The sequence below is a fragment of the Sitophilus oryzae genome, unplaced genomic scaffold (assembly GCF_002938485.1).
Source record: "Sitophilus oryzae breed Bouriz unplaced genomic scaffold, Soryzae_2.0 scaffold_1059_pilon_pilon, whole genome shotgun sequence".
In the NCBI taxonomy this organism is placed as follows: Eukaryota; Metazoa; Arthropoda; class Insecta; order Coleoptera; family Curculionidae; genus Sitophilus; species Sitophilus oryzae.
The window spans coordinates 317,755-329,990 of NW_022145681.1; the positions used below are offsets into that span (position 1 = coordinate 317,755).

Genomic DNA, 12,236 nt, shown 5'->3' on the forward strand with positions numbered 1-12,236 from the left:
GGAAGAGGAGCCTCTGACCTAAAGAAATATCTTTACTAATATCAATAAAGTGTTTTACAAATAATATATAACTTCAAAAAATACATGTTGAATCTTTTTTAATATTGTAAAGCGCATGAGCCTCGTTATAAGCTTCCGAAAACTGTAATAAGGACTCGATCCAGTGCGACAAACGCTCAGTTCTCGAACGCTTTCCTTGCGCGTCGACGATTCCACGTGTTTCCAGATTTTATGAAACCACTCGGAGCGTACGTTTACGTTTGCGAGCCTAATCCGGATAAATATTACAGTGACTTTCTATTGCCATTTTGGGAAAATACATATAGATATTTTGTTCGGTCTGTTCTAAAATTTAGAGTGTAAGACCACTTTTTAGTTTGTGTTTGTGTCAAGTAAGTGTCCGGTTTTTGAGTTTATAAATAATTAATAATTTGTGTAATACTGATTGAACTGTAAAAAAGGTAACTTTATTTAATTCCTTCTGTAATGTAGATATTACATAAAACACAATTTGCTCTGGAATGAACAGCTATATCTATACATAAATAACTGTTGCTTTGTTACAGTGTTCTCCGTAATTTATTAATATACGGTACACACTTATTTATTTTCTTGAGAAATCTTAAGATAATCATACCAAGACAAATTTATTTACATCAGTAGCAGCTAATTAAGCGTTATAATGCATATATAATAAATTTAATTATTAAAAATTTGTGTTGACAACATAATATGTTTTCCACACACATATTTTTAAAGTTATTTTGATACATTTACCTTTTAGTAAAGGGCAGATTTAAATGGAGTTAAATTAATTCTAATGCTAAAGGTATAAAATTTATTTACTTTAGACCACTTTTGACTTCTGTGTTAATTTTAGATTGGAAAATAATGCTTGGTCTATATTGTTCTAACGTTGTTATCTTTAAAATCTCGGTATTGTATAAAAAAATGAGATAACGAAACTATAATAGTTTATGTATAATGTTATTGAGTATGGAATATACCTTCTGTACATTTAAAAAATATATTTAATGTTTTTTGTAAGTTAGGTAGTAAAGAGGGACTGTTATTTTTTGAAGACTTCTGTTTGAGTGGCGATAGTCTTTTAATGATTAACGATACTTATTAACGATTCTTAAGATCGATAGTCTTTTAACTTTTACAAAAAGTAGAATACTATATCAAAACAGTCAAAGAGTACTCTTTTATGTGCACTAAAGTTTGTTTTTTATGTGCACTAAAGTTTATTTTTGTGCTGTCTGGCAAAGCATACAACAAATACAGTTTTGGACTGATGTCCTATGTTTGTTCTAGTATGTTTAAAATATTATATCCGTTGACATTTGGATCTGTCATAATTTGAAGCAATGAATTTGGAGTGGTCAATTTCTTAAGAAAGTACGTGTCATTTTATGATAAAATTAAAAATATTTTTTACGAACTTTTCCTTGAAGTTTTTAGCAACTACGTAATAATTTTCAAAATAATAACATCTACATCATTATATGAAGAGTATTTTATAACTGCAAAAGGCATTTATTTCATTGTGATTTGTATTATTTGGAAGATAATAAGATACTTTTATTCTCAAACCGTTCTTAACACTATTGTACACACCCGTTATTGTGATTAAAAATAAACAAATATATATATTACAATACAAAACAAATTTTGTTTTTTTAGTAGTTATAGTTGTTGTCCTCAGTTTTGCATCGAGAAAACAGAAAATGCAAAAAATTATCTTTTTAATAAATCTCTATATCTTTGTCGCTGGTTCATTTCTTGAAGAATAGTGTGGGTGTATAGCAACTGAAAGAAAAATCTAAAAAAACAAAAAAAATATTTTTCGTTAAATGCCACTGCGTTAGAATCGAATGGGAACTAACTTGTCAGTGGATTTTTGCTTGTAAAGACAATTATTTAACCAAACAATTCTTAACGTTTTAGGGGGTATATCTCCTAAAGTCGTTAGATCCAAAAATAAGAAAAAATATATAAAGAATCAGTATTTAAAATGTCTAAATGTAAAGTTTTATAGTTGTATTTCTATTTAGACATTTTATAGACATAGATACGTTTGATCGAAAACAAATCTTATTATAATTACAAAATGAATACATATAGTTATGTATTTTCATTCAATTTAATTTTTACACACAACTATAAATTATCGTAACAAAGTCATAACTTATTTCTGAATAATAGAAACATTCCACTAATACTACTATTCTGATTTTTGTGGATATCGAAAACCTATTGGAAACAAAATATCCAAGTAAAATATATGGCTTTGCTTTTGTAATTATTGTAGACTATAATTTTAAAAAATGTCTATATCTATGTGGCGGATTCATCTTTCCAAAAAAATCCTATATGGGTATTTCGCCACTGCACTGCAAGAAACTCTACAAAATAAAATAGTTATTTTTTGTAAACACTTCTGCGCTAAAGCCAAACGGAAACTACTTGTCAGAAGTTATGTTTACAGTTATACAAATTTGCCTAACAAAGAAAAAAATGCTTAACGTTTCGGAAAGTTAATCTCTTTCTGTCGTCGAAAGCAAAATAATACTAATTAATAATAAACTTATAAATAATATATAATACTTTATAAACTTATTAATAACTATAATTTTATTGTACTACTTGCATAAAAACAGTATACAGGGTGGTCCGAAACTTTGGCGACATATTCTGCAGATGAAAATAAGTAAAAAAGTTCGTATAAATGTGTGTCCTAAAATGCTTAGTTTGAGAGATACAGAGTGCAGAAGTTTAATTTTTATTTCGATTTTTTCCAAATAATTTCTGAAATAACGTCAATATTTTGATGAAAATTGGCGTCTGTGAGTTTATTGACATGAGAAGTTTGATTTTGATGTCAGCTTCCTTGACTCCTATTTGTAGGGGGCGCCACCTCACATGTGTTTTAACAGTTTTGAAGAGTAATAACTTTTCTCGTCCGTAACCTGTATAAAACTACTAAGTGAAAAAATATACATTTCCCATTTCACAACCGTTCTCAGCATATCGTTCAAGATATTTGGAATGGAAATAGTTAATACATGTCGTTATTGATAAAAAATAAATATGTTGAGTAGATAGTTATTTGACTGAAATAATAAATTTGAGAACTTTTTATTTTTTTAAATTAATCATAAAATTTTCTTTAAAAAAATGATGATAAAACAGTTTCTGTTGGCACAAAAACATTTCAAATTTTTTTATCTTAGTCTGATAACTATTTAGTCAACATGTTTAATTAATGTCAACGATGACGGGTATTGATAATTCCGATTCCAAATATCTCGAGAACCATCACTCGTAGCGATTTTTACCAAGATATTTTTTTAAGTAAAAAACATCGTAAATTCATATTTTTTTACTCAGATGTTTTATATAGGTACGGACGAAAAAATATTACACTTCAAACCAGTTCAAAACATGTATGTGGTGCACTCTGCAAGTAGGAGTCATATTTTCAATGTCAAATTTCTCAAGTCCAAGCAAATCAAAACTCCCAGAAAGCAATTTTCATCCAAATATTGACGTTAGTTCAGAAATTATTTGGAAAAAATCGAAATAAAAATGAAACTTCTACACCCTGTACCTCCGAAACTAAGCATTTTAGAACAGACATTTGCCCGGTGCCCGGTGGCGTAGAGGTACAGGCTCTCGTCTACCAATCTCAAGGTGTGGGTTCGATTCCCACACCCGGCATTTCATCAGCCGACTATTTTTATTAAAATAAAAATAGTTTGGGTACCTAGGTCGACTCAGCCTTAAATGAGTACTTGGGATTTACAATTCTGAGGTAATAATAGGCGGTTGAAGCGTAGTGCTAGCCACATTACCTTCCTTGTATACCGAATGGCTCTAGTATAGCAAGCTGTACCTTGCTACTCCCAAGGCGTTAAACGCTATATACGGGAGCTATTATTATTATTAGAACATATATTTATACGAACTTTTTTACTTATTTTTATCTGCAGAATATGCTGCCGAAGTTTTCGGAATACGGACCGCCCTGTATATACAGGGTGTTCCTTAATTACATTAATTAATTAATAAGTGTTTGTATACTCAGTAGATTGATTAAAGTAGTCCCAAATAATAAGTAATATAGGTATAGTGAAAAAAATATTAATATTAAAAGATAACTTCTGAAGTGACTTTAGAAGTTAAAAATTAAGTCAGTCAGCAGGTTAAAAAACATATTGCATTTGATTTGGCGCTTTGTTTCTAAACTTTATTTTTTTTTTGTAAAATGTTTCGTAATTCGGCTTGAAGGACTCATAAATGTTTTATATTTAAATGGGTTGTCAATTCATTCGGGCAGTTTTAGATGTTTTAATTAGTTTAAAAAAATATTCAGTAATATTTAAATTTAAAGTAAAATAATAATTAACAAATAAAAAAATAATTTATTTTCTCCTCACTCCTGTTTATTGCTCGAGGCACAACCGCATTTGCAACCCAGCGGGCGAACATTTTATTATATACAAAAAATTAAGCGCAAAAATAAATTTGTAAAATTAATATTTATTGTTCATTAAAATGTTGTATCCTATGTTATAGGGCTTGTTTCTCTCTACAATTTCCTGTTTCACAATGTATCGTTTGTGTTCGGGAAGGGTTCATAGTTTCATAGTTGTCGATTTTCGAAAGAAATCAGTACATGTATATTATTTCGTATATCTTTCATTTTATTGATTTTATGGAAAGCACTGTTTTCATTAAAATGTTGTATCCTATGTTATAGGGCTTGTTTCTCTCTACAATTTCCGGTTTCACAATGTACCGTTTGTGTCGGGGAAGGGATCATAGTTTCATAGTTGTCGATTTTCGAAATAAATTAATAAAATACCGAATACTAATAAAAATAATAAAGTTTATTTTATATATTACCTTTATATAGGACATTTATTAAAATATATAACACAATATCATATTCAAAAATATCTTATTTGAAATGCAAGCACTCATAGACAAGTAAGTTAGTTTAAATTTCTTTCGCTTGAATTTTCTCTCGTATACATATATTTTTTCCCCCGACTGGTACATTTTATATAATGTATGCCTATTTTGCATGTAGAATTTTCTGAGTTGTCGCTTGTCAAGGCAAATGCATAAGATTTGTGTACCTGGTTTAACTCATTTGTAAACGTCTTGCGGGAAATATACGTGGGTTATTAATATTTTTGCAGGAATGAAAAATCGGATAAACAAATCGCTTGGAAGAAGCATTCTTTTTATCTTGTCATGCCTTATAAATGAAGTAACATTTGTTAAATGTTCTTTTAGTATGATGGCAGCGAGAAGAAAGCACTTAGAAACTGAAATATCTAATATGATGTATTCGTCAATGTACACTGGAGATGCAAAAAAAACGCAACGGAAAAATTTGTCGTCATATTTAAAGTGTTATATTTTTTTTATTTTTAGTCCTATTTTCATGAGTTTTCTCAAATTATTTGTAAATATATCAACTTTATTGTGTAAACACATTTCTTTATATACTTTTAAATTTGGCTCATTATACAGAGTTAATCAAAGGGTTGTTGTTGTACCTTAAGTTTAAAACACCTTATGCAATAATTTGGCGGGTAAATTTTGTATTTATTTATATTTGTTCTTATTTAAATATGTATTTTTCGATCAGAAGCATGTCTTCTGAGCATTTTATTTTTTGGCGCATATCAATGCCTTGGTTAATTTTTTAGACCGAAATGAATTTGCTACGAACAATTTAACAACAACAAACATTATATTTTGATGTTATTTTTCAAATAAGGAGATGGTTTTGGTGACTATTTTCGTAATGTCATATTGACGTCGCATTAGAATTCTATATTGAAATGAAAAAAACAAACTACAAAAAATAGGTTTTTACTTTTATAAAATATCATTTGCCTATTTTATTTTTTTTTTCACTTTTAGTATTTTATAAACAAAAAGAGTAAATAGTATGCTATTGAGCTCCCAACACCTGGGGCTTATAACACAATGCTTACAATTGTAACTAGTCTACAAGTTATTAGTAATTTGCTTATACCTACAAGTACCTCGGATTCCTGTAACACTATATTATTTGGTACACTTGTAGCTACCAGTAAAATATTCTACACGTGTATATGCCGTTGCTACAAGTGTATTTAAAATCAAAGCACCAAAGCAAAGTTTTCCATTCCGCGAAATAGTGAACTGTTACGAAGTACACGCACATCGTGCACACTTCCTGACCTATTTGAACTTATATAATAAAAATGTCTGGACCACATACAGCCATGCAATTAATTGAATGCTTTCCATGGCGGTCGACGTAAGCAGGTTCGTTATTCGCGGGGTCATCGATATTTATGATGGTTCCATCTACAGCTCCACAAACTTCAGGAAATCCTGCCAAATTATGACAGCGTTGTATCAGCTGCGCTGTATTGTCGGGCCATCGAATTACGGCATTAAATTTTATTTCGTTTACAGCAGCAACAACTTCGTGAACAACAGACGGTCATTTTTGACACACCATGCATGTCACATACCCCGTGGTATTGCCCTCCGTTCCCAAGCCAATGTAGAACAATAATCAGTTTCTGCAATGGTGACAAGCCATACCATCGAATCGTTTGATTCGCAATTGCTGGGCCTATGTTTTGAAGAAGAACTTTTCTCGATTGAGTCGGAACCTCTCCACAAATTCCCAGTCTGTCAACATGACATAGTTAGGTCCGATACCGATACACTGCACGAGCATTTTCATCATCACTCTCCGAATCACTTGACGGCATAATTATCGACAGACTATTGTGTTATGGAAACAAACTACAAGTGTACAAAAAGTTCCGTACTTACCAGAGCAGCACGGGTAGTTACAAGATCAGTTGTATTATGAAAAAGCTACAACTGCCACATATATTTTAACAAGTGTAGGACTTGTACTGTTTGAGTTGCAGGCTTATGCATTATCATGTTCATTGCTTTGTTGTTCATACACGGTCGGAATGGTCTGTCTTTGGGTGCCGATTTTTGGGTGTACGAAGAGTACAGTCAATGCACTCAGTAATATCAATAAGATGTGCTGAATAAAGAAAAAAAAAACATATATTTTTCTAAGCGCATGAAATCAAACGTCGGGTTAACTAGTTAGATAATAAATATTTGGCATTTTTTTCTCTGACTTATAAGATTGCCATATCGATCCTAGACTTGCCACGATTGGCTCTCCTAGACCTGTAAATACCGACCCAAGACTCTCTCTTGCCGACAGGATTTCATATAATTAGGTAGTTTATTAAAAATAATCAGTATAGGCTATTTTGGCAAAAAAGTATAAACAATACATTTATAATTAATATTAATAAATGCCACTGACCAGCTGGATTTTGTTTAGAATATACGCAGTGGCATTTTACGAAAAATAACTTTTTATTATTTCTGGATTTTTTTAATACTCTACGCTGTAGTAAGGACTCTTAAGTACAGTATGTCCCATTTTCTTGTGTTTCTCGTTTAACTCTGAAACTACAGATGCTACACACAGAATTGTCCTAGCCCTTTTAGTTCCTGAAATACTGAAATACTGTATTTGAAATTTTGCATTTTTCGCCTCCTTTCGTATCTCTGTACAGTATTATTTCTATTTTTAATTTACTGTATTTATGGTACGATAAGTTAAGTACGATAAGATTAAAGCAAAATTTTTTTTGTAAATTTCAATAATTTTCCATGTCTCTGTATTTTTGCGATACGTTAGTGTTGCGATTGATTAAAGTTAGAGTTAATTTTTATCAGCTTAGAGAATACCCACCTAGGTTTAGTAATGCCGTTCTTAGTTAATACACTTCATATTTTACTAATGGACTATTTAAAGTCTTCAGCATACGGTCAAAGTTAGAAGAGATACTAAATTCGAAGATAATGCTCTTAAATAAACCAAGGATTTTAATTAAAGTAATTTAAAACTTGTTGATGGTCCCTGATATATCCATAACAGGACCCCTTTGTACTGTTAATCTAAATACACTCTTCATAACCGTTTTCATAAATGCCTTATTACTAAGGTTATATTAGAAAATAAGCGAAAGTGTAGCTTTGAGGGAGGTTTTATCTACTGTCGACTGGTGAAATTTCCTTTTAAATGCAGCACTGTTGTTACTTAGCTCAAAAAAATACGATAATAATTCGTTTCTACTCCAATTCGTGTTCTCAAAAATAGAAGTCAAAGATGTTTTTGCTACTTAGTTATAGGGCTTATGATCAAGAAAAATCACAGATCTTCCTGGGTTTAAGTAAGAACAATCTTCGGATTGTCACGGGGTTTTTAACAGGACACTGTCTCCTCAATGAACACCTCAGTAGATTGAAACTAAGAAGAAACGGCGAATGCAGATTCTGTGGGGAAGATGGGGAAACACCAGTACGCCTCATCACTGAGTGCGCCGAGACGACAACCATTCGTGCCATGAATTTTGGTACGACTGATATTGGAGATGGAGAACTACCCTCTATAAAACCGTCCCAGATACTGGCTTTTGTCAGAGCCCTGGGACTGTATGATGAGTTATGACTCAAGAAAAGGGGACACAATGGATCTGTAAGGTCGCAGTGATTAACCCCCCTCCCACTCATTCTAAATTCTAAAAAAAATCTACTTAGTTATAACTGATCATATAGTCTCAGTGCTTGACAAAATCCAGAATCTGAGACGGTTTTACGGAGACTGGTTCACCACCTCCGATGTCAGTCGTACCAAACTTCATATTCATCGTTTCAATATTGAAACATTGAAATGTTTTATACAAAACGGTCTGCAAGAAAATACGTGCTGTATACTTAAGTGTGATGTCCCTAAATAATTAAAATAATAGTTTTAATATGTGTTATTGTGCTTTTGTCCAGTTTTTAATAATTTTAATTCTGTAGGAATCTACGTTCAAGAGACTTGAAAAAGACATATGTATACTGTCGAAACGTCGTCGATAAAAATAAAATAATGAACAAAATCCAGTAATATCTTTGCAACCCCAACGACCTAAAGCCAAGAATAAAAAGAAAAAAATATAAAATTATTTTTAGATCACATTCATAACCTTTCTGAGTAGAGGTAAAACCAATTATTTTTTTAAATAATAAATCTATTTTTAAATTGTACATTGAAAATCTATTTTCGTTGTACAGGGTGGACCATTTTGGTTGTTTCTATAGGGTATCTAGGAAACCGTGAGAAATATTCAAATTTTGATACTGCAGTCTCTGCATTGATTTGGGTTCTTTGCACAGCATTTCAATAGCTCTACTTGATGTTGTTGGATCTAGTGTTCCCTGCTCCGAGGACATTAATATATTGATTTTCTTCATCTCTTTTCTGATAATTTTTCGGACGCGGTTTTTGAAAAGATCCAAAATTGATAAAACTATCTTCTAAACTTTTAAACATGGCTGGGTTTGGTTGCTCGCGCTCTGGATACCGCTCAAAATATAAATCAGCTGCCATTTGCTTGTTTGTTAGACTCAATATAACATTCTAACATATTATATTTCTCAAAATTTTCAAATTTTCTCATTTTTTTATTATTTAAAATACACACACTTCAATCTGTTGAAATAAAATGTCCCGCATCCATCAAAGGTATGTTCCGATCACCATGACAACCGTTTACTTTGTTACTCGGCGCGGCCTACTATATCTATTAAGTGGATATTCTAAGAAAAAATTGAAATATATATTTTCGAGAAGCCCATGCCAAGCTGAATAAGAAAATTTAAAAATATACAGGGGGTTCTATTTAAAAAAACATAAGTATAGTTAATATCTCAAAAAATATTTTTTCGAAAAAAGTCTGACTACGCCACTGCATTCTACACAGAAAAAAGCCTTTAGAATGTATAATTCATTTTTCCATGGTTGCTGAAATAACTACTACTACTACTGCCATTACTCGCTAACGAGTATTTGACACGCATCACAAAAGATGGTTACGCAGGGCGTTTCCTGTCATGAGCTTTTCTGTGACTGAAAAGTCCGATACGTGATGTTATCTCTCTTCCGCACTCCGGACATTCAAAAATCTCATTACTTTGTTGTCTCTTTACTTTTTGGTTGTCGATAACGACAAGTTAATAATAACTGAATTTACAATTCTCCTCCATTGCGTTCTATTGTGCGCTGCTTCCTCCCAATGATGCTGCATACTTATCCCCTTTAAGTTTTCATGAACAGCATCCTTGTATCTTGTGAGTTGTCCACCCGGTTTCCTCTTACCCTCTACAAGTTCACCGTAAAGAAGAGATTTCGGTAGGCGGTTTTCTTGCATCCTGCATACGTGGCCAGCCCATCTTAAGCGAGATTTAGTAATCATGACTTCAGCACTCTCGCAGCTTGCTTTTTTAAGGACTACATTTGAGACATGGTACCCATTTGATTTCCCAAAGTTGTCTAAGGTGTCTCTGTTGCAACTTGTTTAATGCGCTCGTGTGCCGGCGCGGCGGTACGGCACCCAGGTTTCGCTTCCATATAACATGGTGGGGATTATTACTGCTCGATACACTCCAAGTTTTGTTTTTGTGCTCAAGTCATGATTGTAGAAAACCCTGTCTTTTAATTTCCAGAATATTCTTGAAGCGCTGCTGATTCTGTGCTGAATTTCAGAGTCGATATTTGCCTTTTCCGAAATCAAACTGCCGAGGTAATTAAATTCCGATACATATTCCAATAGTTCTTCTCCGATTTTTATAGGGCTGTTATGATTTTCCTGGGGAGTGCACATGCTTTTTGTTTTATCAATGTTCAGTTTAAGGCCCAAAGTCTCGTATGCCCAGGTATATGTGTTCAGCATTTCCTGTAATTGCTGTAACGTATTTGCAACTAGAGCGCAGTCATCAGCGTATTGAAGTTCTTTGATGAATTTTATTCGTGTTTTTGCCCTGAGTCTTTTTATGTTGAACAGACCTCCGTCATACCTGTATCTAACACCCATTCCTCTTTCCTGCAGTTTGCTATCCACTATAATAGAGAGCGCTGCCATGAATATGTTGAATAGGAGAGGAGCTAGGACACATCCCTGCCTAACTTCTGTATTTGTCAGGAAGGGATCGCTAAGTGATCCATGATGTGACACTCTCGACTTGTTGTTGTTATGGAGGCTTTTACACACACTAAGAAATTTGTTGGGCACTCCAAACTTTTGCATAATTGCCCAAAGTGCATCTCTGTTTACAGAGTCGAACGCTTTCGTTAGGTCGATGAATGCAACAAAAAGTTTACTCTGCTGTTCTTTTACTTTTTCCTGGAGTTGGCGGACGGAGAATATGGAATCAACGGTTCCACGGTTAGTGCGAAAGCCCGTTTGCGATTCTGGGAGGATTTTTTCTATATGTGGGTGAAGGCGGTTTGACATAATTTTTGCGAGAACTTTACCTCCGATTATCAGTAGTGAAATTCCTCTGTAGTTTCCGCAATCTGATGTTCTTAAATCCTTTGTTCTTAAATATATTTACTATATTCGCGTTGCGAAAGTCCTGAGGTACCTCTCCGCTTTCCCATATGACATCGAAGAGAGCCTTAAGATGACCAATAAGTTCTTTGCTTGCACACTTATAGATTTTTAAATATTGTCTTGGTTAAGAATATCGCTGTAATGCTCTTTCCAGCGATTTCTGATTTGCTCTTCCTCTTTTAGAAGTTCACCGTTTTGTGCCTTGATTGCGCAGCTTACGTTCTTAGTTGGGTCGTATACTTCTTTTACAGCCTCGAAGAATTTATAATGGTCGTGATGGTCGGTTACGATGGTCGTGCGGCGTACTCTTGAATCTTATTTGATTTTTGTGACCACCAGTTATCCTTTAGTTGGCGCAGGTTTCTTCGAAGCGTGTTGTTGGCCGCTTTAAAGTTGTCCACCAGCCTTGGATTGTGTGGATTTGCAGTGACTGCTTGATGTGCTTTATGCTTTTGTTCCAACAAAGCCTGTATATGTGGTTGATTTTCGTTAAACCAGTCTGGTTGTTTCTTTTTGTTGGATTTTCTCAGTATTTCTTCGCTGGTACCTATTATAAATCGCATCCCTCAATTGTGTCCAGCCTTGTTCAGCTTCGGAGATTGAGGTTATCGGTGGAAGTGCTTCTCTGATGGCTTCCCGGAGGGCGTTGGTGGTGTCGTTGTTCGTTAGACTCCGTACGTTTAATCTGGTCATGTTGTTTTGCTTTTTGCAGTGTGGATGTTTGGGTTTTAATTGAAG

The 12,236-nt window shown here is 33.2% G+C and overlaps 1 protein-coding gene across 1 annotated transcript in view; it reads left to right on the forward strand.

The window, feature by feature from the left end:
* Positions 1 to 213: 213 nt before the first annotated feature.
* The window catches only part of LOC115876530 (lachesin-like), a 502,686-nt gene continuing 490,663 nt past the window's right edge, over positions 214 to 12,236 (forward strand). Inside the window, exon 1 of the mRNA XM_030892346.1 lies at positions 214 to 392. The gene's annotated coding sequence lies outside the window, so the exon portion shown is untranslated. The remainder of the gene's footprint in view (positions 393 to 12,236) is intronic.